The sequence below is a fragment of the Schistocerca americana genome, chromosome 1 (assembly GCF_021461395.2).
Source record: "Schistocerca americana isolate TAMUIC-IGC-003095 chromosome 1, iqSchAmer2.1, whole genome shotgun sequence".
In the NCBI taxonomy this organism is placed as follows: domain Eukaryota; kingdom Metazoa; phylum Arthropoda; class Insecta; order Orthoptera; family Acrididae; genus Schistocerca; species Schistocerca americana.
Window position 1 is genome coordinate 167,958,312 of NC_060119.1, and position 20,441 is coordinate 167,978,752.

Below are 20,441 nucleotides of genomic sequence, written 5' to 3' on the forward strand. Positions count from 1 at the left end.
CAGTCATGGATAAAGCAGGTGGTATACTTTAGTTTATGGGTAGAACAGTGGGGAAGTGCAACCAATCTGCAAAGGAGATAGCTTACAAATCACTCGTGTGACCAGTTCTACAATATTGATCAAGTGTGTGGGACCTGTACCAAATAGGACTAACAGGAGATATGGAATGTATACAGAGAAGGGCAGCACAGATGGTTACATGTTTGTTTAATCTGAGGGAGAGTGTCACAGAGATACTGAAGAAAGTGATCTGGAAGACTTGTGAAGATAGACATAAATTATCCCGAGAAAGTCTTTTAACAAAGTTTCATGAACTGGGATATACTACAACCCCCTACATATCACTCACACATGGAGATCATGAGCATAAGATTGGAATAATTACTGCACGTATAGAGGCATTCAAAAAATCATTCTCCCTGCGCAACATACATGTATGGAACATGAGGAAACACTAATAACTGGTACAATGGGATGTGCCCTCTACCATGCACCTCACAGTGGTTTTCAGAATACAGATGTACATTTAAATGTAGATAAGATACATGTTAAAGAAGAAAGATGGTGTTCTGAAATCATTTTATCAAATTGAAAAATCCACAGATACATATTTCTACAAATGTGAAATTACATAATAACATGAAACAATGGAAAATCTAAAATGTTATAACAACAATACGAAAAGAATAGCTTGCCACACACCATACAGAGATAGATTTAAGTAGGAGACAGGCACGCTGACAAAAGACCGCTAGATGTTATTTAGTTATCAGACTAAGTCATTCATCCAATATAGACAAAACAGAACATACACAATACTGGTCATATGTGTGTGTGTGTGTGTGTGTGTGTGTGTGTGTGTGTGTGTCAGCATCTATTGCAATACTTAGTCTGATAACTAAATAACACCAAGCCCTCTCTTCTAAATATGGATGTTTGCTATTTACTACCTTCGCTATGTGGTGTGCAGCAAACTACATGATTTGTAGCAATCTATTCTTTTTATACTGTCACTATTGTTTTACTGTAGACTGTAACTGTTTGTGGAATTTTCAATATCTGTTTAATGTTGGATAGTTCTGATCAAGGGCACCTAGAGCTGATAGTGTAGAATTCTGGTTTGATCCTCACTGTAATATTCCAAAAAGAATAGGATATAATGCCACAAGAACTAATAATTTATTTTTAAATTCAAATGTCTTTAATAAAACAGATGCAAGATGAGAGGTTTATCTGTGTAGGATGGTCGAATTGCAGCAGCTCCCTCAATCAGTTTCCAAGAAAAGGAGAACAGTTAAGTTAAAGAGAAATGTAAATGCTGTTTCAGTTACACCATTAAAGGAAAAAGCACACAATGAAAAGTGGAAAAAGCTTTCAAAGATACATAGTAGATGAAAAATTTAATTCCATGAAGAGATTCTTAAAGCACAGTTTTCATTTACAATAGGTCAGGAACAATCACAGTAGAAGCTGTGAAATATGGTGGGTAACATCTGGGATCAAAGATTCATTGGCTAGGGACTGATAGCTTTACTTAATACAGAATATTAGATTTAAAACTTTGCTATAAGCAGTGTTGCAAAGAGTTGATCAAAGAGTTTCTGTTTGAGGCTGTTGCTATTGCGTATCTAAAATGTAAGTTACTCTGATGCAGTGTATAAGCACCAACATGTAGGCAAGAGATTAGTGCAGCATTTGTGTCTTTATGATATGCAAGCAGTAAATGCAGAAATATTAACTATGGCAATGTTATTACCAAATGCATCAAAACAGGACCAACATGCTGTTGTTCTTTTCTTGGCTCCAAAAGGACAAACATCACTAGACATCCACTGGAGGATGAAGAATGTGTATGGGGCAGCATGCCTGTCAAAACCACAGTTGTGGAATGGTGTGCTAAGTTTTGTGCTGGTTGAGATTCAACACAAGAGGCTGGTCTAATTGTGAGGCCAGCCTCACCCATTACAGGCAAGCAGGGGACACTTAAGGACCTGCTCTACAGTCCTCATCTTTGCCCATGTGATTATCATGCCTTAAATCCCGTAATAAAGGCCTTGAAGGGTCAGTGTGCAGCAGACAGTTACCGACGTCTTCACGCAATAGGATAAAGTATTTTACCAAATGTGTATCTTCATTCATCGGGATAGCAATTTTGCCTGGTTGCTGTAACAATTCTGGGCTGTATCGCCCTTCGAAACAAAAACTTTTTGATCACTTTTTATACACTGAAGAAGCAAAGAAACCAGTCTCGGCATGTGCATTCAAATACAGAGACACGTAAACAGGCAGAATATGGTACGGCGATCGGCAACGCCATATACAAGACAAGAGTCTGATACACTTGTTAGACCAGTTACTGGTGCTACAATGAGAGATTTTCAAGATTTAAGTAAGTTTGAATGTGGTGTTACAGATGATGCATGAGTGATGGGACCAAGCATTTCCGAGGTAGTGATGAAGCGCAGATTATCCCGTACTACCATTTCACGAGTGTACCGTGAATATTAGGAATCTGGTAAAGCATCAAATCTCCAACATTGGTACAGCCAAAAAATGATACTATAAGAATGGGACCAATGAGGACTGAAGAGAATTGTTCAGTGAGACAGATGTGCAACCCTTCTGAAAATTGCTGCAGATTTCAATGCTGGGCCATCAACAAAAGTCAGCGTGTGAACCATTCAACAAAACATCATCAATATGGGCTCTCGGAGACGAACGCCCACTTGTATCTCCTTGATAACTGCACGACACAAATCTTGCGTGGGCCTGTCAACTCTGACATTGGACTGTTTATGACTGGAAACATGCTGTCTTGTCGGACAAGTCTCATTTCAAATTATATAGAGTGGATGGACATGTACAGGTATGGAGACAACCTCATGAATCCATGGACCTGCATTTTAGCAGGGGACTGTTCAAGCTGGTGGAGGCTCTGTAATGATGTTGGGCATTTGCAGTTGGAGTGATATGGGACCCCTGGCATGTCTAGATATGACTCTGACAGGTGACATGTATGTAGCATCCTGTCTGATTACCTGCATCCATTCATTACCATTGTGCATTCCGACAGATTTGGACAATTCCAGCAAAACAATGTGACATCCAATATGTCCAGAATTGCTGCAGATTCGCTTTAAGAACACCATTCTGAGTTTAAACACTTCCACTGGCTACCCAACACCCCAGACTAAACAATATTGGGCATAACTGGGATGCCTTGCAACTTCCTGCTCAGCAGAGACCTCCACCACCTCGTACTCTTCTAGATTTATGGACAGCCCTGCAGGATTCATAGAGTCAGTTCCCTCCAATACTAATTCAGACATTAGTCGAGTCCATGCCACTTTGTGTTGCAGCACTTCTGCGTGCTCACGGGGGACCTACACAATATTAGGCAGGTGTACCAGTTTCTTTGGCTCCTCAGTGTATATACCACAAACAAAAAAATTCAAAGTTTCAAGAAAAAATCATGGAAAATTTTGAACATTATTAGGCATGAATAATGTTAAATTTTGGTCAGACACATGACATTCAGTTCCCTGATGACAGTTATCAGTGTCACAAATGATATTAAATTCAAAGCTCTGGCTACTAATTGCATTGAATTCTTAGTAACAGTAACTGAAAATGTTGGGACCAAAAAAGCAGATCTATTAGACTTAGTTAGACAGGAAATGCATACTGCACCACTGGATATCAGTCTCAGAAAATCTTTTGTTAAAAAAAAAAAAAAAAATGTATCTTTACGAATGTGCTATTATGGAAGATCAAAAAGTTTCCATTTGAAGACCATGCGGCCCAAAACAAGTATGCCAATCAGGCAAAATTGCCTGAGCACCATGTTGAAGATACCCATTTGGTAAAATGTCGTATCCTGCTGTGTGAAGAAGTCCGTAACTGACTGCTGCACATCCTTGTCCCACAGGAATCGTTGACCCATCAAGGCTTTTATTTTTGATTACCAAAGATGTAATAATCATATGGGGAGAGATCAGGACTACAAGGAAGATGCTCAATTGTCTCCCACTTGAATTGGCATTATGATATTTACGACATGGGGACATGCATTACTATGAACTTGGTGCACCATTTCAGAATGGTGGTTTTTGAGAGACATGCTGTTCCGCCACATTCTTAATTCTATGATAGATGTAAACCAATACTTGTCCTTGAGCATTCAAACTGGAGCAGTGTGGTCTTGTTCTTTTCATGGCTGCTAAAAGACAAATATTGTAGTAATGTCACCATAGTTCACATGTCTGCATTTACTGCATGCATGTCATAAGGACACAAAAGCTACAACCACTGTTCTATATTCTATGTGGGCATGAAAACCAGCATGCTGTCTCTCTGCATGAATAGATACCAAAACACTGTGGCCAAGAAACAGCTCGACCACGCAGTTGCTGAGTACACTGCCCAACACAACATTCTCCATTTTAATGACTGCTTCACAACTTGTGCCATCCTGATCCTTCCTACCAACACCAGCTTTTCTGAACAATGCAGATGGGAACTCTCCCTGCGGCACTGCACCATATCTTATGTTCCTGTAACCCTCCTGGCAGCACACTTCATAGACATTGTCCTACACCCATAGATCCCCTTACCTGTTCCCATTTCTGCGCTGTTGTTGTGGTCCTCAGTCCTGAGATTGGTTTGATGCAGCTCTCCATGCTACTCTATCCTGTGCAAGCTTCTTCATCTCCCAGTACCTACTGCAACCTACATCCTTCTGAATCTGCTTAGTGTGTTCATCTCTTGGTCTCCCTCTACGATTATTACCCTCCACGCTGCCCTCCAATGCTAAATTTGTGATCCCTTAATGCCTCAGAACATGTCCTACCAACCGGTCCCTTCTTCTAGTCAAGTTGTACCACAAATTCCTCTTCTCCCCAATTATATTCAATACCTCCTCATTAGTTATATGATCTACCCATCTAATCTTCAGCATTCTTCTGTAGCACCACATTTCAAAAGCTTCTATTGTCTTCTTGTCCAAACTATTTATTGTCCATGTTTCACTTCCATACATGGCTACTCTCCATACAAATACTTTCAGAAACGACTTCCTGACACTTAAATCTATACTCGATGTTAACAAATTTCCCTTCTTCATGAACACTTTCCTTGCCATTGCCAGTCTACATTTTATATTCTCTCTCCTTTGATCATCATCAATTAGTTTGCTCCCCAAATAGCAAAACTCCTTTACTACTTTAAGGGTCTCATTTCCTAATCTAAGCCGGCCGCGGTGGTCTAGCGGTTCTAGGCGCTCAGTCCGGAACCACGGGACTGCTACGGTCGCAGGTTCGAATCCTGCCTCGGGCATGGATGTGTGTGATGTCCTTAGGTTAGTTAGGTTTAAGTAGTTCTAAGTTCTAGGGGACTGATGACCACAGATGTTAAGTCCCATAGTGCTCAGAGCCATTTGAGCCATTTTTCCTAATCTAATTTCCTCAGCATCACCCAACTTAATTCGACTACATTCCCTTATCATCATTTTGCTTTTGTTGACGTTCATCTTATATCCTCCTTTCAAGACATTGTCCATTCTGTTCAACTGCTCTTCCAAGTCCTTTGCTGTCTCCGACAGAATTACAATGTCATTGGCAAACCTCAAAGTTTTAATTTCTTCTCCATGGATTTTAATTCCTACTCCAAATTTTTCTTTTGTTTCCTTTACTGCTTGCTCAATATATAGATTGAATAACATCAGGGAGAGGCTACAACCCTGTCTCACTCCTTTCCCACCCACTGCTTCCCTTTCATGCCCCCTGGACTCTTATAACTGCCATCTGGTTTCTGTATAAATTGTAAATAGCCTTTCGCTCCCTGTATTGTACCCCTGCCACCTTCAGAATTTGAAAGAGAGTATTCCAGTCAACATTGTCAAAAGCTTTCTCTAAGTCTACAAATGCTAGAAACATAGGTTTGCCTCTCCTTAATCTTTCTTCTAAGATAAGTTGTAAGGTCAGTATTGCCTCACGTGTTCCAACATTTCTACGGAATCCAAACTGATCTTCCCTGAGGTTAGCTTCTACCAGTTTTTCCATTCGTCTGTAAAGAATTCACGTTAGGAATTCTTCCATGTACACAACTTTCTTTTATGATTCTTGAACCAAGTGTTAGCTATGATTAAGTTGAGCTCTGTGCAAAATTCTACCAGGCAGCTTCCTCTTTCATTTCTTACCCCCAATCCTTATTCACCTACTATGTTTCCTTCTCTGCCTTTTCCTACTCTCGAATTCCAGTCACCCAAGACTATTAAATTTTTGTCTCCCTTCACTACCTGAATAATTTCTTTTATCTCATCATACATTTCATCAATTTCTTCTTCATCTGCAGAGCTAGTTGGCATATACACTTGTGCTACTGTAGTAGGCATTGGCTTCATGTCTATCTTGGCCACAATAATGTGTTCACTATGCTGTTTGTAGTAGCTTACCCACATTCCTACTTTTTTTTATTCATTATTAAACCTACTCCTGCATTACCCCTATTTGATTTTGTATTTATAGCCCTGTATTCACCAGACTAGAAGTCTTGTTCATCCTGCCACCGAACTTCACTAATTCCCACTATATCTAACTTTAACCAATCCATTTCCTTTTTTAAATTTTCTAACCTACCTGCCCGATAAAGGGATCTAACATTCCATGCTCCGATCCATCCTTATGGGGGACTATTTCATCACATCCAGAATATATTTTACCCAAGAGGAGCCATCATAATTTAACCATACAGTAAAGCTGCATGCCCTTGGGAAAAAGTACAGCTGCAGTTTCCCCATGCTTTCAGCCATTCGCAGTACCAGCACAGTAAGGCCATTTTGGTTAGTGTTACAAGGCCAGATCAGCCAATCATCCAGACTGTTGCCCCTGCAACTACTGAAAAGGCTGCTGCCCCTCTTCAGGAACCACACATTTGTCTGGCCTCTCAACAGATACCCCTCCGTTGTGGTTGCACCTATGGTACGGTCATCTGTATCGCTGAGGCACACAAGCCTCCCCACCAATGGCAAGCTCCCTCTTGCCCACAGTCTAACATCCCAACTGCACCTAGCTGCCCTACCCTCTCTCCACCTTAACCCTATATCCTCCCGCAAGCACCACTTTACTTTCCCCCACCCCTACCCTGTTATCCCTCACTCCCCCCCCTCCCCCCCCCCCCCCCCCCCCCCAGCCTTCTCCTTATCACCACCATCCAGACTGCTCCTCTCATCATGCACTGCTGTTCACAGTCTGGTCTTGGCAGCTGGAGACTGAGGTCATGCCTGTATGAGTCATTTTTGCATGAGTAAGTGTGTCTGTATGTTGTCTAATTTCGATGAAGGCCTTTTTGGCCAGAAGCTTTTCCACTTGACTGTCTTTTTGTTGTGCAAGTCTGCAACTCAACATCTCTGCTATATGGTGAGTAGCAATCTATCCTTGTCATAATATTGTCAGAAAGACATAAATGGCACACCAATCCCTTGCCTAAATGTCAGTGTTTATATACCCACATCAGAGTCATGCTACACTGCATATATGCTACAGCATTGCCCTCAGATAGAAATTTTTTGATCATCCCTTATAAAACCTTCTGCTGACTTGGTAGCGAACCCCTTGAATTAACTTTGTACTCAGTTAAGATGTATTTTCTGAAAGAGTGAAATACTTGACAGTACACAATTTTTTTTAAATATAGGTATGCTACTGACCTCTTATCAGAGATGTATCTCTGGTCATCCCCTTCTTTCAATATACAACAATAGTTCAGTTTGGCTTCTGTAGAGGTTTTTTTTCTACTGAGAAGACAAGTAAATATCAGTATGCCTAAACAAAACAAAGCTTATCCTGTTACATTGTCTGTGACCTTACCAAGGTCTTTGACTGTGCAGATTGCACAAGTCTGCTAGGGAAACTAAAATGTTATGGCATTATATGCCTTCCAACTGTGGAGATGGAGTCTTTAACTTAACAGTAAAAAATAGGGGATTACATTAGAAAATGATATGACAAAAATACAGACATTAAACACAGTGTCCTGTAAGATTTGGTGCTTTGCTTTCTCCTGTTCTCTACCTATGTAAGTGATTTAACAGGGACTCTTCAAAAATTGCAATGTTTGCTGATGACTGATAAGGTGTCCAAATGCATATATACCTGTCACAGCCTAGAGATTAATGGAACAGGCTATTGCTTCACAGTTATCACCTTAAACCCAAAATCTTGCAAAACTTCATATTATGCAATCCCAAATAAACAAAAATGGCTTATAGGCACTAAAAGTAGAGGTCACTGAGCATACACAGGGTAACGGCATGTAGGAAATACCTTTGTATACAGATGGGTTATATACTGAGACACACCAGTACACAGATAAATTAACCAAACAGTGAAGTTCTGTCTGTTTTGTATATACAAATCTCTCTCACTGTGCTGAAATTCAGGTAGGATTACTAGGATACTTTCACTCAACACTTTCCTGTGGCATAATCGTCTGGGGCAATGCATCTAAGGTCAAAATAAAGAATTTATTCTACAGAAGTGTCCAATAAAAGTTTTGTATCAACATGATAGCTGAATATTTTACACAAGGAACTTCTGGGACATGGGGAATGTTACACTTACATGACAATACATATACCACCTAAATATATTTGTGGTTAACAATTAGAGTGAATTTAGGATGAACTCTGCAGTTCACAACCACAACACCAGAAAGATAAAAAAATTCCATGTAGACTATACATACTTATGCACAGTTCACAATCAAGCATTATACCCTGATGTAAATTCCAGCCAGTGGATGTCAGAGAGCAAATTGAAAATCTACAGATATTGAAAAACAAAATAAAAACCACTACTCCTAAAATTTGTCACACTATTTTGACTTCAGAGGTATAAATTCTGCATAACTTTCATGTTTGCATTAAAGAGGTTTTGACTTTGCCAGTATACAAGGTAATTTTGCTAAATGAGGCAAACTGACATCCCTGATAGAATTACAGTGTCATAGGCAAACCTCAAAGTCTTTACTTTATTTCTTGCCCTTGAACTTGAACTTTTTTTCACATGTCTCCTTGGTTACTACTTGCTCAGACTGAGTAATCTCAGTGACAGGCTACAACCATGACTCATTCCATTGTTGACCACTGCCTCTGTTTCACGTCCTTCGGCTATTATAACTGCAGTCTGGTATCTGTAAAAGATGTAGGTAACTTTCTGTTCCCTGGATTTAATCCCTGCTACCTTCCAAATTGCAAATAGAGTATTCTAGTGAACACTGTCAAATGCTTTCTATAATTCTATAAATGCTATAAACATAACTCTACCTTTCTTTAACCCATTTTTAAGGTAACTGGTAGGGTCAATATTGCCTTGTATGTCCCTACATTTTTCTGGAATCAAAAAGGATCTTGTTGGAGGTTGACTTCTGTGGAGACTTGTGTACCAATGGTTAACTGATTACACTGCTAGGTAAAGTTGAAAGCACTTGCCCACACTGGATCAACAGCTAGCGAGGAAACTGGCACAGTGTCAACTGTAGTCAGAAGTACTGGAACCAGTTGAAGTGTGAATCCAAGTTCTGTTAAGGATTGAACAGTGAGAATTTGTAGTTGCTCTTGCCAGTTATGTTGATACATGTGCCTGCCTGCCTTCAGTCATGTAGGAGACTATGGAAACACAGCATTGTGCCACAGCATGTGGAAACTTAGCACACCACTATGGCAGACATCGATATCGCTGTGTGCTGTGTCAGCAGTATTCTAGCACCCAGCACTAGAATTTCATTAGCAAATATACATACTCTGATGGTGCAGTTAAAATACCTAACTCCTTGAATAGGTGCCTACATGATGTCCTTGGGTGAACACCACTAATTATTCTCACTGCTTTCTTTTGTGCAATCAATACTTTATGTCTAAGTGGCGAGTTACCCCAGAAAACTATTCCATAAGACATTATTGAGTGGAAATATGTGAAGTAGGTTAGGAAGCTGATCTGTTTATTACCAAGACTAGTGATTATACGAAGAGCAAAAGAAGCTGAACTTAGTTGTTTGAGAAGCTCAGTAATATGCTTCTTCCAGTTCAAGTTGTCATCAATGTGAACACCCAAAAATTTGGAGAAATCTACTCTGTTAACTGAGCCCTGTTCTAATGCTACATCAATTGTTGGTATGACTCTATTCAGTGTACAAAACTGGATATAGTGAGTTTTTTCAAAGTTAAGGGAGAGTCCATTTTCTGAGAACCACTTAATAATTTTTTGAGACATACTTAACAATATCTTCAGCCGATTTTTCTGGAATGGGATTTATTAAAACACTTGTGTCACCTGCAAAAAGTACTAGTTCCAAATGCTGAATGTTAAGCGGGAGGTCATTCACATGAATAAGGAACAGCGGAGGACCTGAAATTGAACCCAGTGGGACTCCCTTTGTGATAACTCCCCATTCACTAGAATTTACCACCCTTCCAACATTATTTGTGCTATTCAGCACAACTTTTTGCTTTCTGTTCATTAAGTATGATTCAAACCAGTTGTGTGTATAGCCTTAAATTCCATAAGATCTGAGTTTTTCTAAAAGTGTGACATGATCCACACAGTCAAATGCCTTGGAGAGATCACAAAAAATACCAACTGGCGATAATTTATTATTTAGGGCTTGTACTATTTGATGAGTAAATGTGTAGACAGCATTCTCAGTCGGGTAACCCTCCTGGAATCCAAACTATGACATACTGAGTAAATTATTTTCACTTAAATGTGAGACTACTTTTAAATACATAACTTTTTCGAATGTTTTAGAAAATGAAGTCAGCAATGAGACTGGTCTATCATTATTTAAGTCACTCTTGTCCCCTTTCTTATCAAGAGGTTTTACTATTGTGTATTTCAATCTGTCTGGAAAAATTTCCTGTGCCAGCGAAACATTACATATATTGCTAAGGACTCCACTTATTAAATTAGAAGAACACTTCAAAATTCTGTTAGAGACTCCATCAACACCACATGAGCTCTTGTTTTTCAGTATATTCATAATTACCTTAATTTCAGTGGGGGATGTTGGTGCTATTTCTAAAGGCCTAAAGTCCTGGGGAATGACATTTTTAACATTTTTTTTTGCTTCTTCAACTGAACCCTTTAATCCTATTTTTGCTGCTATACTCAGAAAATGATTGTTAAAAATACTTGCAACTTGTGAATTTTCACTCACATCATCATTTAGCATTATTGCTATGGTATTCTGTGCACTGTCGGGCTACCCTGTCTCCCATTTGACAATATTCCATATAGTTTTAACCTTATTATCCACATTATTAATTTCTGTCAGTACACATAAGCTTCTTGACTTCTTAATGACTTTCCTTAAAATATTACAGTATCTTTTGCAGTAAGCAAGTAACGTCGTATCCTGACTTATTCTGGCCTGTCCATATATTTTCCTCTTCCTCTTACATGATATCTTAATTCCCTTAGTAATCCATGGCTTACTTGACTTTGTAATGGGTTTTTTGGATAATGTTCATGAAAGCAACTCTCAAATATTGAGACAAATTTATGGTGGAAGAAATTGAGTTTGGCATCAGCATCATTTTCTGTGTATACTTCGGCCCATTCTGCTTCTTCTAGGCCTGCACTTAAAGCTCTGTATTCTGTTTGCATTAATAAGCCTCCCTGCCTGGTATGAACCTGCCTGAATCCTGTAAGGTGGTATATGTGTTAATTCCATTAACTGTGCATCATGATCAGATAGCCCATTAACAATTGGGTACACATTAATTGTTTCTGCCTGAGCACTATCTATGAAAATGTTATCAATAAGTGACCTACTATCCTGCTGCAGACGAGTTGGAAAATTTACAACAGATACTAGATTGAAACAACCAAACAAAGATGCTAGCTCATTTTTCCTATCCGTATCTTTTAATAAATCTACATTAAAATCACCACAGACCACTAACTGCTTCTTTTTGTCTCATAGGTAGCTCAATAATGCGTCCAGATTTTTCATGAATAGCTGGAAGTTACCTTGAGGGGATCTGTAAATTGCTACAATTACTATATAAGTATACTGCAGTAGCAACTCACAAGCACATACTTCAAGGATCTGACCTACACAAAAACTACTTGTTTCAATATATTTGGCTTTGTGTCCAGTTTTTATATAAGTAGCAACTCCTCGTTTTTCCATGTACTCTACATGAATAAGATGTTAATCTGTAATCCCTTAAATTTAACTTCTCCATCCCTGCAGTTAGATGATGTTCAGAGAGACACAAAACATCTATACCTTCAGAATTTACCCCATTTTGTAGGCACAAACCACAATTGTCTCTGCAGTAACATGAGTGTTATTGTATGAAAACTTAAAGCCTCATCACACTTGCGAAAGTTTTAAATTTTTATGCTTGAAAATGTTTGTGTATTAAGTTTTGACTGTCTTTTACAGAATGACTTACTGTAGGACATGACGTATTCATGAGCACAAGATGAAATACATATATGATAATAATCTTAAATACACTAGAGAAGTTATATAGCCATGTCACTTCATTAGGTCCCCAGCACATACTATAGGTGTTATTAGCTGGGCATTGGTGACTGTCTCTTGGTATACCTCTGAACAGTTGTTTTCTGTAAACCGGAGTGTTCTGAACAAACCAGGGTAGAGTAACATTATGTGTGACAAATTGTATATTTTTATGTTTATGTGCCTACACTACTATGGTATTAATGATATTTTAGAGCATTGGTGAATGTGGAACATTGTTCTGACTCATGTTTACTATGGTCTGATTCATGTTTACTATGTTACAGTTGATACTATGGTCTGACTCATGTTTACTATGGTCAGGCTAATGTTTACTATGTTACAGTTGATTTTGTTAATGTACAAGGATAAAAGTACGCATTTGAAAATGGCAAATGATAGAAAACAGCTGATTGTGCAACAGTCAGGAAGAAAAACACAACTGTATTAGCATGTCATATTTTTTGTTTATTTTGCACATTTTTCACCACTTTGTGACACAGTGAAGAAGATGGCACACTTTTAGTGAACTTTCAGGTCTTTATTAGAGTTGGTCTTCTGTATTAAATAAAGCTCTCCCTTCCAGATAGAAGATACTTTGAGTCCAAATATTAGGTATCCTTTCTCTCTGCTTCCACTGTAATTCTCCCTAAACCACTGTAAAGGAAGACCAGATTCACTGTGTTGTAAGAATACTTTTAGGAAATAACTAAGTTTTTTATTTACTGTGTTCCCTTGGCAAGCTTCTTTCCACACTTTGTCCAGTAAATCCATTGTGAAATGTGTGACTGAGTCAGTATTTATGATTCTGTGAAATCTCCAAATTTCAGGAATAAGATCAAATAAATCATCAACCACACTCCACCTCTGTAGTTAAAAATGGTTCAAACGGCTCTGAGCACTATGGGACTTAACATCGGAGGTCATCAGTCCCCTAGAACTTAGAACTACTTAAACCTAGCTAACCTAAGGACATCACACACATCCATGCCCACTCTGTAGTTACTTAGACTCTAGAATGAAGGTATTTACAAGCAAATAAACATAAAACCATGGGAAAAATGGACGGACCAGCTTGAAAGAATGTATCTACACTAACAATACAAATGTAAAACCATACATTCATTTATATTTCTGTTTGAACACACCAATCTCACAAGCAACTGGATGAATTTTCATGGTGTTTTCACAGGTAACTTGAGTGTTGCTTGGGGCAATATACAGGCTTTATTTTATCAAAATATGATAACAGAAAAAAATGATATAATTTACAATTTTATCTAAAACTGTGAAGCCTGTTTATTTCAATGCACTTATTTCCAAAACTGCTTGACAAATTTTCATGGGGTTTACACATAACTTGACCATAGCTTAGGGCAATATACAGGCTTTATTTAATCAAAATTGGATCACAGCAAAAAATTTAAAATTTTACCTCTGCTCAGCATAGTAGTATGGATGTTTAATCATCATGGTGTAGTACACAAAAGAAACAATAGGTGGTGCTCTTAGTTTTTTAGTACACCAAAGACCCAATAGATGGCACTGTTAGGGGTTTATAACTAAGTGACGTGAGTATTTTTGGAAGTTTACGTCAGTGACAGAATCAAGCACCACAATCTTATCTTTACAAATACAAGCCAATAGCAAATTTGCTTGGGTAGTATCTATGGATTTACTGGTTTTGGACTGTGTATTAAAAATTTTATCACAATCCTTTGCTTCTTTTGGTACAGTTATTTATATTCTTTGTTAGGGAAAATGGCTTTATTAAGTTTGTTTTGTTATTTAGCAGTCTACTCCTGACCTTTATATTTCGATTTGTTTATGAATAAGAATGCCTAGAAAATAGATGTTTCTTTCTGAATACTCCAGAAAGGCTAAAAGACTGATGACTTTGCAGCTCCAAGAATCCAATGAACACATTGAGGCTAGATTTGTTGTGGCTTGAGAACATCAGGCTTTAACTCACTCTCTGAAAACTCCCCCAAAAATGGTGTAGGATGTTACTCTGGTCAATACTGTTATGCATCAGAAGCCTTTACTCACAGTTGGCTTTAAGTCAGTTATCTCCAATGTAACATTACAGAAGCAGAATATAGGAAGGCACAGGTGGGCGAGATTTTATAATCTGAATCTCACTTTAAAACACTGTACAATTCCACTTTAAATGTGTACAATTCCTAGTGAGCTTAAGTTATGCCATGACCATAAACAAAGCACAATGCCAGACACAGTGTTTTGTAGGTGTGGAACTTAGTGTCAGTTGCTTTTAGCACAGCCAACTCTATGTGGCTCTCTCCCATGTTAGTGAAGCAAATATGCTCTTTGTTCGTGCAACCAATCATATTGTTTCAAACTTTGTAGACAAAGAAGCTTTACAAGTTAAAAATAAATTCCAAATGTGCGATGTCTTTGGCCCAGCTATAAATAAATACACAGGCAAGGCAATGTCGATTCTTGCCTAGTTCAGAATATAATTGAAAGTTTGCAAATATAAAGGAAGGAAGATGGCGTTTTGTGGAAATTTTTGAAGTGCTGAAGAAAGTAGAATGAGGCAGATGGTACCCCTCTTTCCACTCAGTTTTTTAAAAAGGGCTATTTTTGCCATTTTGTGCTCCAATAGGAGCATTTTTTCACTGGTTTCTTTTTCTTTCCCTGCAACAATAGGGCATGCTGCTCATATGAAAAGAACTTTATGGATCAGTAAAATTTTGATAGATTACTTATGTGAAATTGAAATAAAGCAAAATTAATTTTATGCCTCAGACCAGACTTCAATTGCACAAAAATTATGTATGTGCTTCAGTACTACAGCAGGGGGATTCCAGAATTCTTCTATTGATAACAGAGACACTTCAGAGCTTTTCTCCATACTAAGTCACTCTTAAACTATGTTTTAACCTCATATCAGATTTCATGTCCATATTTTACATGTGGATGCCAGGTATTTTTCAACCTATTGGAAATGGATATAGAAATCAAGAAAATTTTCACGGTTGTTCGAGATGGGGGTATTAGGAATACACCGTAAAAACTTCAGCCATTTGCTGTGAGTAGCCAGCTTGGAATATGCAGCTCACTCCAGTACAAAAAATGGTAAGAAAGATCTTTTTTCAGGTTTCTTAAGAAACTGCCCATGAACTAGTGGTGTCTCCATAACCTACTTAAGATTGCTGTACACCACATCGAATGCAAAAAGAACCACCTGATTTGCCTATGCTTGAGGAAGTGAGTAATTTTCATACTTTGTCCCTGCACTATAGGAGGAGGAGGAGGAGGAGGAAGAGGAGGAGATTAGTGTTTAATGTCCTGTTGACAATAACATCATTAGAAACTTAGCACAAGCTCCGGTTAGAAAGGATGGAGAAGAAAAGCAGCTGTGCCATTTTGGAAGAACCATCCTAGCTTTTGCCCTAAGCGATTTAGGAAATCACAGAATACCTAAAATCAGGATGACTGGACACGCAGTTGAACCATCGTCCTCCCAAATACGAGGCCAGTGTGCTAACCACCGTACAAAGGATAGTGACACTAAGTCATTCCATAGCCCAAGGGCTATCTAAAATGCTTGACCCTACATTTCTATCACCAACAGAACCCAAGGAACAATCCTGTATTTTAGCATGGCTTTTTGGAACATATTACATAGGACATGCTGTTGCATGCATACCCATTAATGTTTACTAGAGCCAGGGGGTAATGAATATGAGGGAGACTCAGTTCCAATCTCCAGAGAATGAATTGCTGGTAGGTTGGTCGATTGGATCAGGGCTGGGATGGGGAGGGGGGCAGAACTATGGGAGGAGGAACAAAAACAGCACAGTCCAGTCAATGGGAAACGAAAATGGGCAAACAAAGAGGCAAATGGCGAAAGGAATGTTGGGGCAGGAAATAACCATCCTGATCTCAATATGATCATGAAACAATGGGAACAACAACAGGGGAAGAAGATACAAGAAAAGCAAAAACAAACTAGCACAAAACACCAGACAAAATGTGGGAGGGGGGGAGGGGGGACTTGTCCAGCATGGAGGTGAGGCTGAAGGCCTTAAAAACCAACTAATGCCAACATTAACTGTGAGACTCCAATTAGAGGAGGAACTGCAGGTATGGTGCTTAAATCTGGGAAGAGAAATCGCTTTCATAGAGAAAACTGAGGACGGAAATAGCCATGTGAGGTTTGTCCACTAACAGTTGGGACAACAAAGCAGAGAGAGCAAAAAAGGAGCGGGAGCAGCTCATTATGGAGTAAAAAATCATGGGTCACCATGGTATAGCTGATATGAAAATGGCAGAGGGTGGTAGATTCCTACCAGGAGAAGCAGAGGGAAGAACACCACGTGGTGGGAGTCTCCTTGATCACAGAAAGTTTATTAGACATGGAGGCTACCTCCAAAAACTGGTCCATGACTGAGCAGAAACGAATTTGATGTGAAGCTGCAAATTCATCCCTCGAGGGGTCACAGAAGGTGGTGGGTATGTGGCTGCTCCCCCCCCCCCCCCCCCCCCTTTTCCACGCCAGCCAAGCAATCAGAAAGCTCATTACCCAGTATACGCACATGGCCAGTAACCCAAAGGAAAGCAACCAAACAAGCAAAATAATCAAGATTGGCAACAAGGTCATTGACGGCAGAGACCAAGGTGTTGCGGGAAACACACTGGGTGATAACCTGAAGGCCACTCTTCGAGTCTGACAAAATAAAACTCAGGTGAGGTATGACTGTTTTATAAAGCAGAGGGGCTGAGAGATGGCCACCAGTTGTGCATTAAACACCATACTTGCCAGGCAAGAGACGGTGTTCCATGCCAACAGAAGACGTGTAAGCATAACACAAGTGATCGGCAGATTTACAGCCATCAATATAAAAAACAATTGCATCCAAAAATGCCTATAAGAGTGGGCAGAACGAACAGTGGAATACTTCTGGAGTGATGGAGGCTTTCAAACCGCAGAAGAGGACCTTCTGAATCTGAAGCAAAGGAACTAACCGAAGGTGGGTGCTTGGGAGGGAACGTGGGGAACAGGACAAAGAGGGAAGATGGATATTTCACAGGAGAGAAGTAGTGTGGTGCAGCCCAACCAGTAAACCCAGCAGTGGGCAGGCGACATGCTGAAGCCATGAAAAGAATAGAATAGGAGGGGTGAGTAGGGAATGAGTGGATTGTGATGGCACAGGAAACCAGGAGCTGGAACCACTCAACCGAAAAGGGGGCCCCAGCATCAATCAGAAGACTATCAACAGGGCTAGTGCAAGAGGCACCGGTGGCCAGATACCATGATGGGGAGGAGTAATGTGGAAGGGGCAATTGAGTCATAAACTCGACAACCATAGTGCAAACGAGCCAGATCTAAAGCCCAATAAAGTTGGAGAAAAGTCAAACAAGAGACTGGGGCAAGGAAGTGGACACTGAGTTTACAGAAACAACCAACCTTCAGAATGCAGATATAGGGCAACCAAGTAAGATTGTTGTCAAAAAGAAGACCCTAGAAAAGAAGATGAAGGACCACAGTCAGGTGTTGCATATCAAGGTACAACTCCAGACCAGGGTGGACCATAGTATGGCAGCAGAAATGTACTACCCTCGATATAAGGAGCGAAAACCATGTGAGAGTATGCAGACACATGCCAAATGGCAATCTGGAGCTGTCACTCTGCAGAAGCCAATGAAAGAGAACTAGCCCAGATACAGAAATCATCCATATACACAGCAGGAGTGACCAATGGTCTGACAAAAGCCACAAGTCCATTAATAGCAATGAGGGAAAGAAGAACACTTAATATGGAATCCTGTGTAACACCTTTCTCCTGGGTCTGCAGAGAGTTGATAATGGTGCCAACCCAAACTCGAAATGTCTGGTGGTGCAGGAGCTGGTGAATGAAAATTGGGAGGGGCCTCGAAGTCCACACTTTTGGATTGTACGAGGGTTGGAACTTAAATAGTGGCAGCAATTTATTCACAACTGAAACAAAAGAGTTACATGTTCACACCTGTTACTGTCCTTCAAAGTAGTCACCAGCATTTTGTAGAACCTGTTTCCAGCAATGTGGAACGCGTAGTATATCGTTAGCAGAGGCTGTTCTGTTGAGGGCGCGAATGGAGAGGTCTACTGTCTGTCAAATCTCTGGAACAGTTCTGAAGTGAATGCCACCATCAATGCACAGTATTACTGTTCGTTTTTGGAGCATCACCTGCGACCAGCTTTGCGAAAGAAGTGGTGACACTTTCTGCACAACCTACTGATCATTTTGCACGACAATGCGTGGGCGCATACAGCGCAAGCTGTGGCTGCCCTGTTCAGTTGATGGGACTGGGAAGTACTGTGCCATCCATCATACTCCATGGAATTAAGTCCTTGTGACTTTGATTTGATTCCAAAGATGAAGGAATCACTTTGTGGCATTCGCTTCAGAACTGTTTTCAGAGATTCGACAGGCAGTAGGCCTCTCCATCCGCACCATTAACAGAACAGGCTCTGCTAACAGTATACTATGCCTTCCACATTGTTGGAAATGGGTTCTAAACAATGCTGGTGGCTACTTTGAAGGACAGTAACAGGTACAAACATGTAACTCTTTTGTATCATTTGTGAATAAATAGTTGCCAAATAGTTGTCTATGAGGAGACCATGACTAGACAAAAAAGCACTGCCCCACAAGGGGTGATGGGCATTAAAATCCCCAAGGATTAGGAAGAATAGGTGGAGTTACTGAAGGTCAGTTACAGCAATGGGTTTAGGTGGACTGTCAAGAGAGAAACAGTGATTGCAAACTATGACTGCAGAGTCCAAGTGGAACTGGACGGAGACAGTTCCAATGTGGTACAAAGGGGTATTTATGTAGTAACAAAGTCTATACAGTTCAATGTGCAAACACCACCAGAAACCCTCAAATGGACAATCCAGTTCCAATACAAAGCAAGGAACCCATGAGGAGTCAGGGAGTGACCATTGGTAAAATGAGATTCCCGGAGAAAAAACAAGACGTGGAATAAAAGGAAATAAGTAATTGCAACTTCAGATGGTGATGGTAGTATCCCCACAGTTCCACTGAATAAACAGTAAAAGGGGATCCAAATAAGAGGCCAACTTGTTGAAGCCAGTGACTCAGAAGGGTCACTATCCTTCACCAACAAGGCTAGGGTGACGTACATAAACAGAAGGTTGATTTCAGGTTGAAAGGATTGACTTGTGTTTCTTTTTTTCATTTGTAGGGTGAGGATGGCAGGGTCCAAAGAGAGAGCGGCCTTGGGCCCAGAGAGAGAGCAGGTTTCAGCAAGACCTGGAACCAAGAGAGAGTGGGTGACCTTGGGACACAAAGACTTTGAGTCCTGCAGATGTCTTGTGGCAGTGGGCCTCTGGTATGAGAGGCTTTGTGAAGGAGGTGTCTCATGAGGGGATGCCAGGAGCCCATCACCAGCAGGCACCAGAAAAGGGGGACACTTCTCCAACTGGGTAGGGGGAGTGGCATCCAGAGAGGAGGGCTCTGATCATGTCAAGGATGGGGAAGGAAATCAGCTATGCTTTTAGAAAGGAACCATTCTAACATTTGGCTGGAGAGATTTAGGGAAATCATGGAAAAACTAAATTTGGATGGCTGGACATGGGTTGGAGCTGTCATCCTCTGTGAGTCCAGTGTGCCAACCACAGCACAACCTCTCTCAGTGCAAGACTGAGGTAAGTAGAAGGGAGGAGAGGGAAAGGACATAACAGAGGCAAAGTCAGATGTCACAGACACAGGTTGAAGATGGTCATATTTATGATGAGCCACAGTGCAGGATAAACGATCAAGTGAGTTATACTCATAGCCATGACAATTTACACATGGGCAATGGTACACTGGGGCTCCCCTGTTGGAGAGGGTGTCCACATGCACTGTATGAAGGGTCCACTGTCAGCCGGAGGACAGTCC

The 20,441-nt window shown here is 40.2% G+C and overlaps 1 protein-coding gene across 1 annotated transcript in view; it reads right to left on the reverse strand.

Moving 5' to 3' along the window:
* Positions 1–20,441, reverse strand: part of LOC124552186 (calcium-activated potassium channel slowpoke) — an 881,186-nt gene that overhangs the window by 460,607 nt on the left and 400,138 nt on the right. The gene's annotated exons all lie outside the window — the stretch shown is intronic.